This window comes from Eschrichtius robustus, chromosome 4, assembly GCF_028021215.1.
Source record: "Eschrichtius robustus isolate mEscRob2 chromosome 4, mEscRob2.pri, whole genome shotgun sequence".
NCBI classification, from domain to species: domain Eukaryota; kingdom Metazoa; phylum Chordata; class Mammalia; order Artiodactyla; family Eschrichtiidae; genus Eschrichtius; species Eschrichtius robustus.
This window is the reverse complement of record NC_090827.1, coordinates 80,817,369-80,834,551: the sequence shown is the minus strand read 5'-3', so window position 1 is coordinate 80,834,551 and position 17,183 is coordinate 80,817,369. Positions and strand designations below refer to the sequence as shown.

The window sequence follows — 17,183 nt, the reverse complement described above, 5'->3', positions numbered from 1 at the left end:
AAAGACTCTACCAGAAAACTACTAGAGCTAATCAATGAATCTGGTAAAGTAGCAGGATACAAAATTAATGCACAGAAATCTCTTGCATTCCTACTGCATTGCTATACACTAATGATGAAAAATCTGAAACAGAAATTAAGGGAACACTCCCATGTACCACTGCAACAAAAAGAATAAAATACCTAGGAATAAACCTACCTAAGGAGACAAAAGACCTGTATGCAGAAAACTATAAGACACTGATGAAAGAAATTAAAGATGATACCAACAGATGGAGAGATATACCATGTTCTTGGATTGGAAGAATCAACATTGTGAAAATGACTATACTACTCAAATCAATCTACAGATTCAATGCAATCCCTATCAAACTACTAATGGCATTTTTCACAGGACTAGAACAAAAAAATTCACAATTTGTATGGAAACACAAAAGACCCCGAATAGCCAAAGCAATCTTGAGAAAGAAAAATGGAACTGGAGGAATCAGGCTCCTGGACTTCAGACTATACTACAAAGCTACAGTAATCAAGACAGTATGGTACTGGCACAAAAACAGAAATATAGATCAATGGAACAGGATAGAAAGCCCAGAGATAAACCCATGCACATATGGTCACCTTATTTTTGATAAAGGAGGCAAGAATATACAATGGAGAAAAGACAGCCTCTTCAATAAGTGGTGCTGGGAAAACTGAACAGCTACATGTAAAAGAATGAAATTAGAACACTCCCTAACACCATACACAAAAATAAACTCAAAATGGATTAAAGACCTAAATGGAAGGCCAGACACTATAAAACTCTTACAGGGAAACATAGGCAGAACATTCTATGACATAAATCGCAGCAAGATCCTTTTTGACCCACCTCCTAAAGAAATGGAAATAAAAACAAAAATAAACAAATGGGACCTAATGAAACTTCAAAGCTTTTGCACAACAACAGAAACCATAAACAAGACGAAAAGACAACCCTCAGAATGGGAGAAAATATTTGCAAATGAAGCAACTGACAAAGGATTAATCTCCAAAATTTACAAGCAGCTCATGTAGCTCAATATCAAAAAAACAAGCAACCCAATCCAAAAATGGGCAGAAGACCTAACTAGACATTTCTCCAAAGAAGATATACAGATTGCCAACAAACACATGAAAGGATGCTCAACATCACTAATCATTAGAGAAATGCAAATCAAAACCACAATGAGGTATCACCTCACACAGGTCAGAATGGCCATCATCAAAAAATCTACAAACAGGGCTTCCCTGGTGACGCAGTGGTTGAGAACCTGCCTGCCAATGCAGGGGACACGAGTTCGAGCCCTGGTCTGGGAAGATCCCACATGCCACGGAGCAGCTAGGCCCATGAGCCACAACTACTGAGCCTGTACGTCTGGAGCCTGTGCTCCGCAACAAGAGAGGCCGCGATAGTGAGAGGCCCATGCACCGTGATGAAGAGTGGCCCCCGCTTGCCGCAACTAGAGAAAGCCCTCGCACAGAAACGAAGACCCAACACAGCCAAAAATAAATAAATTAATTAATTAATTTTAAAAAAAAAAAGAAGCATTTAAAAAAAAAAAATACAAACAATAAATGCTGGAGAGGGTGTGGAGAAAAGGGAACCCTCTTGCACTGTTGGTGAGAATGTAAATTGATACAGCCACTATGGAGAACAGTACGGAGATTCCTTAAAAAACTAAAAATATAACTACCATATGACCCAGCAATCCCAGTACTGGGCATATACCCTGAGAAAACCATAATTCAAAAAGAGTCATGTACCCCAGTGTTCATCGCAGCACTATTTACAGTAGCCTGGACATGGAAGCAACCTAAGTGTCCATCGACAGATGAATGGATAAAGAAGATGTGGCACATATATACAATGGAATATTACTCAGCCATAAAAAGAAATGAAATTGAGTTATTTGTAGTGAGATGGATGGACCTAGTGACTGTCATACAGAGTGAAGTAAGCCAGAAAGAGAAAAGCAAATACCGTATGCTAACATATATATATATATAAAATCTAAAAAAAAAAAAAATGTTTAAGAAGAACCTAGGGGCAGGACAGGAATAAAGATGCAGACGTAGAGAATGGACTTGAGGACACAGGGAGGGGAAAGGGTAAGCTGGGACGAAGTGAGAGAGTGGCATGGACATATATACACTACCAAATGTAAAATAGATAGCTAGTGGGAAGCAGCCGCATAGCACAGGGAGATCAGCTCGGTGCTTAGTGACCACCTAGAGGGGTGGGATAGGGAGGGTGGGAGGGAGACGCAAGAGGGAGGAGATAGGGGGATATATGTATATGTATAGCTGATTCACTTCGTTATACAGCAGAAACTAGCACACCATTGTAAAGCAATTATACTCCAATAAAGATGTTTTAAAAAAAAAAGAAAGATCACACTGGCAGAGCCAGAACTAAACCTCACACCTTTTAACTGCCAATTCATGTTCTACTGTGCCCCAGCATCTTAACGTGCATGAATGTAAGAGCCAAACTTTGTCACTCCCCACTCCCAACCCTCCAAAATCTTCGTATCACATTTTAAAAAAATTGTTTTAATAAAAAAAAAAAAAATCCGAAGTCTTTTCCATGGTCCGCAATGATCCATGCAGGATCTTGCCCAGGTCTCCAGCCACATCCCCCCTACACCCTATCCCACTCCACTTCAGCCCCTCAGCCTCTTTGCTGCTCCTGCCTCCCTTGGGGTCTTACATTCCTGGATTCCCCTGCTGGAACGCCCTCTCCCAGGCTTCCACGTGGCCTTTCGAGTATTCCCATTTAGAATTTAAAATGCTTTTATTTTTCTTAATATTTTTTTAAAAATTATTTTCTTCTCATAATTTGGATTAAATTTAATAGAAAACAACCCTTTTATAGCAAAGTTGGTAATAGAAAATTGTAATACTTAGAAAATACATAATACTTAGAAATAGTATAGTATACTGGTTGGTTACAAAATAGATTTATAAAAATCTAGAGCTTGATTATATATCAACTATATCTAATTACAACATATCATGAAAATTCACCTGTTCACAAGAGTAACTACAACTATAATATACTCAGGAATACATTTAACAAGAGAAGTATGGGAGTTTTAAAAACAACACTGAGGACTTCCCTGGTGGTGCAGTGGTTAGGATTCCGCCTGCCAACGCAGGGAACACAGGTTTGATCCCTGGTCCGGGAAGATCCCACATGGCGGAGCAACTAAGCCCGTGCGCCGCAACTACTGAAGCCCACGTGCTGCAACTAGTGAAGCCCGCGCACCTAGAGCCCCTGCTCTGCAACAAGAGAAGCCACCGCAAATGAGAAGCCCGTGCACCACAATGAAGAGTAGCCCCCGCTAGCAGCAATGGGAGAAAGCTCACGTGAAGCAATGAAGACCCAACACAGCCAAAAAATAAAATTAAATAAAATAAATAAATAAATTAAATTAATAAATAAAAAATAACAACGCTGAAACTTTTATTAAAGGAAAATAAATTTGACAGATTAAAGTAGATACACTACTTTGTTCTAGAAAAAAACTTTTAAGAACATAAACTATAAATATGCTTATATTTTAGATGTTTTACAGTGAAGATGCCTGGGGGTATTTCACTGGCAGAATTTGTAGATATTATCAGATACTAGAACAAATAGAGTCTCACATGCTCTGCAGAGACAGATCCAGGTTTTGAGTGGCCTGAGGCTTACACACTTTGGGGAGAAGACTCTCTTTTTTTCAGTGCAAAATCATGAATGTGAAAGCGCTAGGACCCTTCCAGGGGCCTTAGAAAGGGCTACGGAATTGAAAGGCTCTAATGCTTACTAGTAGATCCACCTTTGATGTTAACGAAATGTAAAACTGAACAGCACACATTTATCGCAATCAGCACCCTGTCATGTGCCCACAGACAAACATCCAGAGAGAAACATCCAGAGCAGACCCGATGAGAGTTCCACCAAAACAGGCTCAGAGGTGCCAAGAATGAGAACTAGCCCTACCCCAAGGTATGCATTTCCACCAGTAACCAGAGCTCCACAGTGTAACTGGACCACAAGCAGCAAAGATCAATTTAAAGAACGAATCACCTGTGATTAGTGACTTACTAGGAGAATGAAACGGTTATGCTTATTGCAAAAAATGTCTATATCTGGGAAAAGCCAGATGCAAGAGCAGAAACTCTGAAACACGTTATACAAAAAAGACAAAAGTGGGTGACAATGGAAGCTACTTATAATAATAACCACTGATACTTACAATGGCACTTACTATATGCTAGGAACTGTCCTAACTACTTCATATATAGGGATCCATTTACTCCGGACAAAAACCTGTGAGGGAAGTACTATTATTTGCCCCAGTTTAAAGATGAGGAAAATAAGGCACAGAGAGATTAAGTAATTTGACCAAGGTCACACAGCTAATAAGTAACAAATTTAGGATTTGAACCCAGATGATTTGGCTCCAAAGTCCACAGTCTACTCTCTAACTCACAGGAATTCGATTAACTCAGAGATGGACCTCAGACCACAACAGAAGTTCCGTATAATGAAGAAGGAATAGAAAACTCCTGTTAAGCTCACTCTAGAACCTCAAGAAACACATTATCTCATCCAATGGAAATTGGTCTTGTTTCCTACACATACTTTAGTCATAACACCTATCCTTAGAAAGTGATTAAGTGTGACGTCTGAAAATAAAAGAATGACCCTGTTTAAAAACAAGTTCTGGGGCTTCCCTGATGGCACAGTGGTTAAAAATCCACCTGCCAATGCAGGGGACACAGGTTTGAGCCCTGGTCCGGGAAGATCCCACATGCCGCGGAGCAACTAAGCCCGTGCGCCACAACTACTGAGCCTGCGCTCTAAAGCCCGCGAGCCACAACTACTGAGCCCCTGTGCCACAACTACTGAAGCACGCGCGCCTAGACCCCGTGCTCCACAACAAGAGAAGCCATCACAATGAGAAGCCCGCACACCGCAATGAAGAGTAGCTCCCACTCGCCACAACTAGAGAAAGCCCACACGGAGCAACGAAGACCCAATGCAGCCAAAAAATAAATAAATAAATTTTTTAAAAATATATTAAAAAAATAAGTTCTGAATTACATATTTGATCTTCAGCATCAAGCTACTCATCTTTTTCCAGAAAATTCAAGTCTCTATCCTTTTTTTGATATTATACTGTAATCAATCCTAGTCAGAACTGAGTTAACCTAAAAATCAGCTTACTTTACTATTTTAGTAAGTGTTTAACTTACTTATTTACTATTTTGAAAAGTGTTGAACTAATTACTGCAGTAGATTGTAGGGATTCTCTTCAACTGTGACATTCTTCTCTACTTGTTGGGACAGACTATGAATGTGAATAAATTCATCTTCAATTAAGTTACCTGTGAGTTTTCTCTGCAAAGAATCATTTAAAGTATTTATGAAATGAACTATTTAACCAAACCCATTTTAAAGTTTTTAAGAGTTACAACTTCAGTATAACCCTTTCAGTTTCTTTCACGTAAGCATTCACAGTAATATGTTCTTTCCGTGGGTCTCTTTTCTGGACAACTCTAATTTACTGAAATGCATAGAATTCCCACCACCTCACAGGGGTGCAGTGAGGAAAAAACAAACACAACTCAACAAGTGCTAAAAGAACACCCTTTCTAAGGTCTTATATATAAAGCTAAAGAATGGAAGGAGGAAGGAAACGTATATATAGAGGTGGTCAGTGAACACACTGTTGAAGGAAGTCCCCCTTCCTTCAACTAGCATAGTGTGGTTTAACAGCACGCTAGCCAGAAAGATAAGACATCTTGGTTCAGCTAGTCAAATGGGACGTCACTTCAGAGAAGGTACCTGACTCAGTTGTTTGTTCCCCAGTGTCTTCACCTGTGAAGTAGATGGTGGGCAAATGTGTTGGTTATCTACAGATACACTTTATGGAGACCCTACGGAGAACAGAGCATTGCAAGTATGTATGCAAAACCCCTGTATTTTTGTGAACTCTATGCTATGTAAAGTCTAGGAACAGAGGGAAACCCAAGGGCCAGGAAAGTTAAGACTCCCAGGTAATCCAGAAAAGCATGGGTGAGTGCAAACAACAGTGGCACACAGGATAACTCCAGGTCTCAAGAGGCCCCCTTCAAAACAGACTGGATGCAGTATAGGAAAGTTTGCCATTTTGAATCCAGAAAGGCAGAAGTATAACGTAATCAGACTGTAAGCTTAACAAAACCAGAATCATTCATCTTTGAATTCCTCCATCCCTACCATACTGTACATACTCACTAAACCTTTTCTGTACAAATGATGAATGAATGAAAACAAATGAGCTGAGTCCCATATAACAAATAAGTGCATAGACTCTCTTTTGCCAGGAAATATATAGAGATGAAATAAATATTAATATTCTACATATATATATTCCCCTAAAAGGAGAAAAATTCACATGTTACAATCTCATGAGCAGGGAATTGCACCTATCCATGTTACTTTTTGCAGTGGCAAATAAAACTAAGGAACAGCTATACCTATGTGATTACTTGGAATAAAGACAGAACTTTTCCAAAAGTCTTCACAAACAACTAAGATGATGGGGTGGGGGGGGACTCCCTTCTCACAGTCTATTAAAAATCACTAGAGATTTCATTTAAGTCTCTTGCTTACTCATTTAATTTTATTTAACAACTATATTGCACATATTTTGTGCAATTTTTCAATTCAGGTGTTTACCAATGTGGTATCATGCAAATATTATAGGCAGTTCTCTAAGATTAAAAATAAAAAAGGTAAATGAAGAGTTTTGGTAAGAAGACTATAACAATGTTTTTAATTATCTGAAGTAGCAATCATCAAGCCATCATGAGATAATATTTATCTCAGAAGTACAGTATAGTCACAAAACCCAAAGGCTAATAACGTCAAGAGTTCTCTTAAGAGAGTCATGGAATTAATTACTGAATAACCCAGGTGTTTCTAAGTGCCCTTCTATAGGTGATTCTCTACGTGTACCTGACCAGCATCAACCAGTGGCTAAACCATGTTCTAAATGGATTTAGAAACAACTCAAAATGTAGTTTCACTTTCTCAAATGGCCATGTGATTTCTTCTGACAGTTCATACTCTGGCTGTTTACATTAATGTCCACATTTTAGTTTGGGGGAGAGATTAATACTAATAAATACTAAATAAAAACATAGTTTTGATTCTAAATTTAAATAAGGCATCTTCTCAACAACTAAAATGGAACAAAATTGCATGGGAAATAACTATTACAATGTCTCTAAAGATCTTTTTTCTTACTTGAAATACTAACTGATCATCACGATTGTAATTATTATCAACAAAAGCTTTTTTGAGCGGGCAATGGGTACAAGATATTGTGTGATATGTTGAAATTAGGAGGCAACAACCTCTGCCTGCAAGGAGATTATTATGTAGTTGGTAATTTTAAAGAGGCAATAACAATAATAATACATATAAATTTAACAGTAATTCTGAAGGGGCTGGCATTTACAACTGGGGGGTGGGAAGGTGAACAAGGTCTCTCACTTAAGAATAAGTCAGACAGAGAAAAACAAACATCATATGATATCACCTCTATATGGAATCTAAAAAAATGATACAAATGAACCTATTTACAAAACAGAAACAGCTTGGGATTAACAGATACACACTACTTTACATAAAATAGATAAACAACAAGGTCCCACTGTATAGCACAGGGAAGTATATTCAATATCTTATAATAACCTATAATGAAAAAGAATTTGAAAAAGGATACATATATACACACAAACACACACGACTGAATCACTCTGCTATACACCAGAAACTAACACAACATTGTAAATCTATACTTCAATTTAAAAAAAAAATAAAATTTTTTCAAATTTAAAGAAAAAAATAGGACTTGAGATGGGAATTGGATGAACAGAAGGACAACTGTTAGGCACAGCAAGAACAAAGCTTCAAAGGCAAAAAAGTGACAAGTATTTTCAAGCAAAGGGGTCTGAATAGTCACTAGATGGAGTCCATTCTGTGAACAACCATATTATTTAAGCTGTGTAAGTGCCCTCACCTACCTGGGCAACCCAAACTCATCCTTTCCAAAACACAGGCGGTGGAATCAGAGAGGCTGATCTGAGTTTTGGTCCAGGCTTAACAACCAGCTTACTGGGTGACCTGGAGCAAATCATTTCCTTATCTTCAGTTTCCACAAGTGGAAGACTTGAAGGTTATTCTTTAAAGTTCATTCCAGCTCTAAAATTGTATGACTTCTTCATTACTAACAAATAATCATCCTCATGAATGGGTAATTATCAGCATATAAATCTATGTAGGTCTAGAACAGAACAGTTTCACAGACACACCAAGCCCTCTTCCACCCCAGGGCCTTTGCACATGATGTTCCCACTGTATGAACGGGCTCTTTCTGCCCAACACTGCTCATACTCCAACCCATGGCCAAATGGAGACCTTCCCCAATCCCTCCCCAACCCCACCCCTCACCAAAAATCTATATAGTCTGCACTTTTACCACCAATGCTTCCTCAACTCATATAATTTGGTCTCTTTTTTAACTGTTCCTCAGGGTAAGTGCTATCATACCTATCCTCATCAACAAACACTTAATAGAAACTACTAATTACAGAACTAGCTTCAAAGATTTCTAAGAATCCCCAGCCCAGCAGTTCACGATGCAGAGAAAAACAAAACTCAGCTTACGAAAATCATGATGTCAGGTACAGTTCTTTTTTTTTCCAATTCAACAAGTGACATGCACTTCTGATTAAGACAAGTTTCTTTCAAGATAGGCAGGTGGGAAAAGGGGGTGGGGAGGAAACACTGTTTATTTCAACTATACTGCCATTTCCCAAACATTCTGGGAATTGTTCTTTTCATAACTGCCTTCAGTGCCTACAGCACAGTTTTTTGAATAGATTCAGTCCTAAAATAGCTATATAAAACTCTGATGGAAATTTGACTTTTTGATAACACTAAAAACTGCCGAGAGCTAAGTCTTATGAATAAAATAAACTAGGTAATACCATTTATGAACAGAAATGCTGATTTTTCTTATGGCCTTTGTCTCTCTCATCATGATACAAATAATCACTGAATAAACCACAAGTATCACAGCCAGATCCAAGAGTATTTTTTGAGATCTAGAATCCTTTTATTATTTCTACTTTTAAGTAGCATGAGGACCAAACCTTTGATTAAACTCCCTCTTCATTTATTAGAAATTACTCATACTGTACTGTTCTCCAAAAAATGCTTTACATGACTAATAATTATTTAACACAGAAGAAGAAAAAGTTAAAATTGAGGTGGGGGAGAGAGAAAGGGAAACAGGAATAAGTGATTTCTATTCATCCCAGTGGACCAGGCTAAAATAACTTATTTCGCAGGAAGGTGATCTTCAGCCCCTAATGAGGACCATGAGAATGAGAGTAGGAGAACAACTCTAATGATTTTTAAATCCAATTTCACGTTTGCGGACTCTGATATACAATCACTGAGTGTTCATGATGTAGTTGGCATTTTACAACAAACGACAAAGGACAGTATTTCCTCCATACATTTCTCTTCCCTGCACCATAGACATTTCCAAACTTTATGTCTTGACCTACTAAATGCAATGTGTGATCAGGGATTAGATCCTGGATTTGGGCAAGGAGGGGAGGTTGAGAAACAGCTATGAAGACATCAGTGGAATGATGAATGAAATCTGACTATGGACTCTGGACCACATAATACTACTGTATCAGTGTTACATGTCTTGATTTTGATCATTGTACTGTGGTTCTAAAAGAGAATGTCCTTATTTTTAGACAATACACAACGAATTATTTAACAGCAAAAGGGGACTGTCTACAGCTTACTTTCCAATGGTTTGAAAAACATGCATATGAAGAGAAAGAGACCAAGGAAGAGACCAAGAGAATGACAGAGCAAATGGGGCAACCACAGGTAATTTGTGAATCTGAGTAAAGGTTACTTGAGAGTTCCTTGTACTATTCTTGCAACTTTTCTGTGAGTTTGAAACTATAGCAAAATTAAAAGTTACAAAAATATTTTAGGAGTGTGGATGGAACAAATGGTATTCTCCCTCTTTTCTATCTTAAATAGGTTTCTGCTTCCTAGAGGAAAAAAACAGTGAACATTATTAAATGAAAATGGATAATTTGACAAATTAAGCAGGTAAATCAGACCCTAGGACTTCAGACCTGCATCTTGGCTCTTTTAAGTGATGAGGAAGGTCAGATCCAGGACAGTAGAATAAGAAAACAGATATGAATCAAAAGTGGGGAAAGAGACACCAGAGAGGAAACTGAGACACAAGACAGGAAGTTGATACGACCTTATTTCGGAAACAAGGAAACTCAACTGCCAAAAAGAAAATGAGTTTTCATGGGATAATAGAGTTGAGAATTTTCAGAGCCCTAGTGCACTAACCACTGTACCGTCTACAGAGCATCTAGAGCCGTCCCACTTTTTACAAGCTAGTGAATTGTCTTATAACCTCTAAAGTCTGATGCAAACACTTCCAATTGTCCTATAGTAAAAGAAACCATTTTGTCCACCCCACACTCGCCCCCCAGAATCCTAGAAAGTGCCAGAAGATATAAATCTTCAGGTAGCAATTAGAAAGGTCCCGTAAACCTATGCTTCCCACTGGGAGTCCACCTAGTCTAGGGATACAACTAAGGGAGAAATATCTGATCATTTCAGAACCTTAATAAGCTCTTATGCCTATATCACTAGAGTCTCCAGGTTCCAGGGGTGGTAAAGAAAACAACTCTGTATGACCCAGAAGGCCTTATAGAAATATGAGAGGTTGCCCAGGATATTCAAGAGACTCGTGCCATCATCTTATAACTACCTCCACCATCCCGACAGTTAACCTGAGTAAAAGGTTAAATTTTCAAACAACTCATCACATAGAATGTTTGATTTCAGTACAACTGGAATAAAAGGATAAGGGAGGCATTATAGGAAGAGCACTGAACTTAGAGTCAGAATACCAAGGCTCAAATCCTGACCCTTCTACTTATTAGCAGCATGACAACCTTTCTGGTTGTTCATGATGTTTGCATAGGATAAATCTGCCCTGCCTGCTTCTAATGGTTGAGGTCTCCCCATGTCTCCTTGGACCCATCCAGCCATCCAACGTGTACTGAGCACTCAGCTCTGCACTAAACTCTCAGAAATACGAAGATAGAAAAGCTATGAACCCTGCCCTCAAAGAGCTTGAAGTCTAATGGGGGACACAGATATGTAGATAGAGTCAAGCAACCAAGATGTCACAATAAAAATATGGACGGGGCACAAAGGGCTGAGGTGGGCTGGGGATTCTACCACTGGTGGGAGGGATACAGGAAAGGCTTCAGAGAAGGTGGGGATCGAGCTGAGTCAGAAAAGATGAGTAAGTGATTACTAGGGCACTCAGCACATTTCTGATGGATAAAATAGATATGGATAGATAGACAGAGCCTGGTAGGCAGGCAGAGGAATATATCACTTCAAGTTGATTGAACAATAGTAACAGAGGCACAATGTGAAAGAATAACTGCAGGTAGAAGACAGCTGGGGATGGAGGAAGGAGAGAGGGAAGACAAGGAAAAAGGGCATCAAGTACCTTGTATTCCAAGCTAAGGAATTTTAACTTGATCCTAGAGCAGATGCAAAGCTACAAGTTTTAAAAATCCCTCTTATGGTTGTATAGTTGAAAGATGAAGACCCAAAAGTAAAATCAACTAGGGCAGTAATCCACCAAGAGAATGGAGTTGGGAGCTGCAGTAAGGTTGTAATGAAGGGAAGGAGAATTCACAGGACTTAGAAATAGATTGGATGTGTGTTGGGTTGAAACAGTGATGGCAAGGGAGTTAAGGGTGTAAAGAGACAATATATTTATATGAAAGCAATTTCTAAACTGTAAAAAAAATTGAAGAACATTGTTTTCTAAAGTCCAATTAGATAGTGGCACAATCAAACAAAAACCCTCGTTTTGTCTGACGTTAATTTTCTTCTACCACAAAGAAATTTTTTAAAAAAAATCATAACTGAAAGTAATAAAAATATCCTCAAAAGTTTTAAAATAAAACTTCATCTGTATTATAGAGAGATTTAATAGATTTTTTTCCTAACTTTCCCCAGAGTATCAAGGTTGTTTCAAAGATAGGCTCTGAAGAAATAGCCCTGCAATTCATTAGTATTTGACCCTGTGTAAGTTTTTAAACTTTCTGAGCCTCATATCACTCATTTTTGAAATGAGGGTACTAATAAGACTTCATACAGTATCGTTTTGAGGAATAAAGAAAATAATGCATGTACTTTTTTAGCACAGTGCCTGGCCTGTATTTGGTACTCAATAATTTGTATCATAATTACTACTAATGTGCAGGAAAGAGTTAACCTGACAGGCCTATGACGCTGCCTACAAGGTTGGTCCTTGGCTGGCATCTGGGAACTTGCACTTTAGGAGGGGAGGGCTCTCCCATTCCCAGCACTGATAAGAATGGCTCACTGGGCCTAACCTGTTTGTACAAACAACCTGGCTTATGCTGAACACCTGCTTTCCTTCTGGAGTCTGGAATTTTGGTACATGCTTAGACAGAGGGTGCCTATGTGACCAGCCTCCAATGAAAACCTTGGCCAATGAGTCTCTAATGAGGTTCCCAGTTAGAAAACATTTCACAATTGTCACAATTCGGTAATGGAGGAATTATACACCCCCTTTGTGGCTCTGCTGAGAAAGGACTCTTGCAAGCTTGTGCCTGGTTTCCTCCAGACTTGCCCCAGGCACCTTTTCCCTTGCTAATTTTGCTTTTTCTTCTTTCACTGAAATAAATCATAGCAGTGAGTTAAACTCAGTGCTCAGTCCCCTGAGTTCTCCTAGTGAATCACTGAACCTGGGGGTGGCCTTGGGGAATCCCTGACACAACTGGTCTCCCTATTCCTCAGCCTTATAAACTATTGTCAGTTTTCATAACAGAGGAGTATTACAGACAAGAAACCAACAAAATTGGTAATACCAAAGTCCAATTATAAAAATGTCCTGATTTCTTAGCTAACAATAGTTGCAGATTTACACGCTACTCGAAATTTTTGTATTCAAATATCTAAACATATAAAAATCTCTCCATTCCTTGTTTTCTCACCATTATTTAACAGGCCTTTTTTCTGATTAAACTCCAGCCCTGTTCTTCCCTGGATTCCATCTCAAAACCATGTGGAGGCTCCAGCAGAACGGCAGGTGATCTAAATAAACCATGTGTCATTTAGTTCCCTGACCAGAAAGCAAGAGCACAGTTTCCTTTGCTCTGTGTTATTATAAGAAGAGCAAACAATATAAATTGTCAGTAAGATCTTTTATCAGTTCACTAGAAGATGCAGAAACATAAGCTAGTTGAGAAAGAGCAAGGAGGACAAACCAAAGAATGGCCCACAGCAGAAACTGAAACACAAGTTTTCCAACATCAGACTTGGAAGAAACAGCTTCACTGAATTTCTCATCATCTAGAACAGAATTTCTTAGCATACTTTGAAAAGTACAATAAACTGTACCTAATAGGAAAATTTTCAGTAAAAAGCTTATTGCCATCCTATTGAAGGAGCTGGGGTCCAGAGAACCAGGAAAAGATCGATGTCTGACTCTGTGATTAACTGAGTTTTAATAAAGGATGAATGTCACTGAATTGCTACAAAGAAACTAGGAATCATAGCTACTAGATCACTCAGTAGCCTACCCAGTATTTCTTTTAAAAACAGAACTATGAACAACTAAAATAAATATCTCTGGGGCTACCGCAGAATGGCCCCCATGGTTTTTCTAATCCACTTAGAGTCTTACACTTTTAACAAAATATTTTTTTTTAATACCTGTTGATTCTGGGCGCAGGGCGCTGGGCTGGCAGGGCCCGGCCCCGGGCTCCCTGGCTGAGGCTCCTGCCCCCTGCTTCCACACGTAGGCATCTCTCGGGACAACTGGCACAAGAGCCGCAAGACCGGGGACAAGAGAAAGCCCTACCACAGGAAGTGGAAGTATGAGCTGGAACGCCCCACTGCCAACACCAAGATTGGACCCTGCCGCATACACACAGTTCATGTGCAAGGAGGGGCAACAAGAAGTACTGGGCTTTGAGGCTGGACGTGGGGAACTTCTCCTGGGGCTCGGAGTGTTGTACACGCAAGACGCAAGGATCATTGATGTTGTCTACAATGCAACCAACAACAAACAGGTCCGTACCAAGACCCTGGTGAAGAATTGCATCATGCTCATTGACAGCACACCGTACCGACAGTGGTACAAGTCCCACTATGCACTGCCCCTGGGCCGCAAGAAGGGGGCCAAGCTGACTCCTGAGGAGGAAGAGATTTTAAACAAAAAACGATCAAAGAATATTCAGAAGAAATATGATGAAAGGGGGCTTCCCTGGTGGCGCAGTGGTTAAGAATCCACCTGCCAATGCAGGGGACACAGGTTCGAGCCCTGGTCTGGGAAGATCCCACATGCCGCAGAGCAACTAAGCCCGTGCACCACAACTACTGAGCCTGCGCTCTAGAGCCCACAAGCGACAACTACTGAGCCCACGTGCCACAACTGAAGCCCGCGCGCCCTAGAGCCCATGCTCCGCAACAAGAGAAGGCACCACAATGAGAAGCCCACACACCGCACTGAAGAGTAGCCCCCTCTCGCCGCAACTAGAGAAAGCCTGTGCACAGCAACAAAGACCCAACACAGCCAAAAAATAATTAATTAATTAATTAATTTTAAAAAACACTTTCAACATAAAATACACTGCTATAAATAAATTTTTAAAAAAACAGAAAGAAATATGGTGAAAGGAAAAAGAATGCCAGGACTTCCCTGGTGGCACAGTGGTTAAGAATCCGCCTGCCAGTGGAGGGGGCACTGGTTCGAGCCCTGGTCCGGGAAGATCCCACATGCCACAGAGCAACTAAGCCCGTTTACCACAACTACTGAGCCTGCACTCTAGAGCCCACAAGCCACAACTACTGAGCCCCCATGCCACAACTACTGGAGCCCGCATGCCTACAGCCTGTGCTCTGCAATGAGAGAAGCCACCGCAATGAGAAGCCCGTGCACCACAGCGAAGAGTAGCCCCTGCTCGCTGCAACTAGAGAAAGCCCTCGGGTAGCAACAAAGACCCAACGCAGGCAAAAATGAATGAATGAATGAATGAATGAAGAAAAAAAGAAAAAGAATGCCAAAATCAGCAGTCTTGTAGAGGAGCAGTTCCAGCAGGACAAGCTTCTTGCGTGCATCACTTCAAGAGCAGGCCAGCGTGGCTAAGCAGATCACTACGTGCTAGAGGGAAAGGAGCTGGAGATCTGTCTGAGGAAAGTCAAGGCCCAGAAAGGCAAATAAATCCTCTTCCCTCCTATCTTAGCTCATATAATAAAGGTGTTTATTGTTCTAAAAAAAGTGGGTTACCCACATTACAGCCCTTTTCAGATCACAGCTTCTAGGGCGAGGGAGATGAAAACAAGAACATTTATCCAAGGAAAACAGAGAACTGGGCAGATTAACCCAAACAGGGAAGAAACATAACAGTGAAGTGCTACTGGGCTTACCTAGGAGCTAGGCTGAGAGCTGTCAAGAAGGAATTCAGCCTAGTACTATCAGAACTTTTATTGTCTCAAGAATTCAGATTCTCATCTTAAAATTCCTGACTTTTTAATATAGGTAACTATTTCTTTTTAACTGTGGGAGGCAAACAAATCTGCAACCATATTTCCAACTGAAGGTCATAAGTTTGCCAATGAACATCAGTCCCCGAGAAAAGAATCCAGGAGGGATCAAAATGCCCAGCTCATGGGAGGAGGGGGGTTCAGGCAGGACTAGCTAACAGGACTAGGCTTCCTGGGCCAGTCAGCAGTAGCCAGAAAGGAGATGGATTCTTTTTTTTTTCTTTTTTTTTTCAATTGAAGTATAGTTGATTTACAATATTGTATAAGTCTCAGGTGTACAGCACAGTGATTCAGGTTTCTTGCAGATTATATTCCATTATAAGTTATTACAAGATATCGGGTATAATTAATTCCCTGTGCTATACAGTAAATCAGTGCTAAGTGTCAGAGGCTGGGCTGTTACCTGTTGTGACAACCTCTTCATTCTGTCCTTTCTGGTTCTCATGGTGGCGGAGACTGCTGCCAGGAAAGACAGTGAGTGGGTCAGGTTCTCAAATAAGAGGGTTTCCACTGTTCTCTGTATTCTGCTTAAGCTAAAGCAATTAGGGCACTTTCAACTTTGTATCATCTTTGTATTATCATTTATCATCTTCAAAGTGACTTAACAATTGCAATGTATTTCAACTGCATCGGTCCATGTTCCTAAGCAGGTAATGTAGGTTTCTGAGGTTTTTTTTTGGTTAGTAAAGGACCACACTTTCCAACATTTACTGTTACATTCCTATTCTTTTCTTGTGATATTATTCAAATTATGACAAATCATTATTATACAGCAAAAAATTATTAATGTTTCCCCTTAAAATTTATTTTAGATTTTAAAATAATTCATATTTCTAGTCTTATCTGAAACCTTTTTGGAATCCTGAATTTTTCAGATTTAATAAATGTAATATAGCACATATACCATATACACTCCCAGCAAGAACTGGACAGCCCCACATAATTAAACACATTACTAATTCTGCACACAAACACACACACACAAAATCACACTAAGATAAGGACTAAAAATAGCTTCATCTAAGGTCAGGTTTTGCAACTGAAAGAGTTTTTGAAGTTTGGGTCTTCAGCGTTTTGGGGATTTAGGAAGGTGGATAAAGGACTATAGTCCTAAATTAAGTGAGCCTGCAGAATTCCACAATGACAAGGTCACAATGACAAGCCACAGCAGAAATTAACAGAGTTGAGGACCACCAGCGAGAAGCAATGCCATTCTGTCTGTATTGGGGGAACCAAAATACAGAGAAATCAGTGGGAGAAATTCGTGGAAGTAAAACACAACAAAAACAAAATAAAAATGAGTAAATCTATTTCTGAGGAAGGTGCTCTAGGAAAATAGCAGAATTAAATAAAATAAAATCAAACATCAAGATCACCAACAATCTACTGTAACCAACTAGACAATGGCATGTGGTCAGAAAGGGCAACACAGTCTCCCAGCCATTCCCTAGAACCCAAGA

The 17,183-nt window shown here is 39.6% G+C and overlaps 1 protein-coding gene and 1 pseudogene across 3 annotated transcripts in view; one reads left to right on the top strand and one right to left on the bottom strand.

Moving 5' to 3' along the window:
- LOC137764437 (small ribosomal subunit protein eS8-like) overlaps positions 1-15,400 on the top strand; it is a 31,678-nt pseudogene extending 16,278 nt beyond the window's left edge.
- The window catches only part of TEC (tec protein tyrosine kinase), a 142,616-nt gene that overhangs the window by 75,109 nt on the left and 50,324 nt on the right, over positions 1-17,183 (bottom strand). The window lies entirely within an intron of this gene.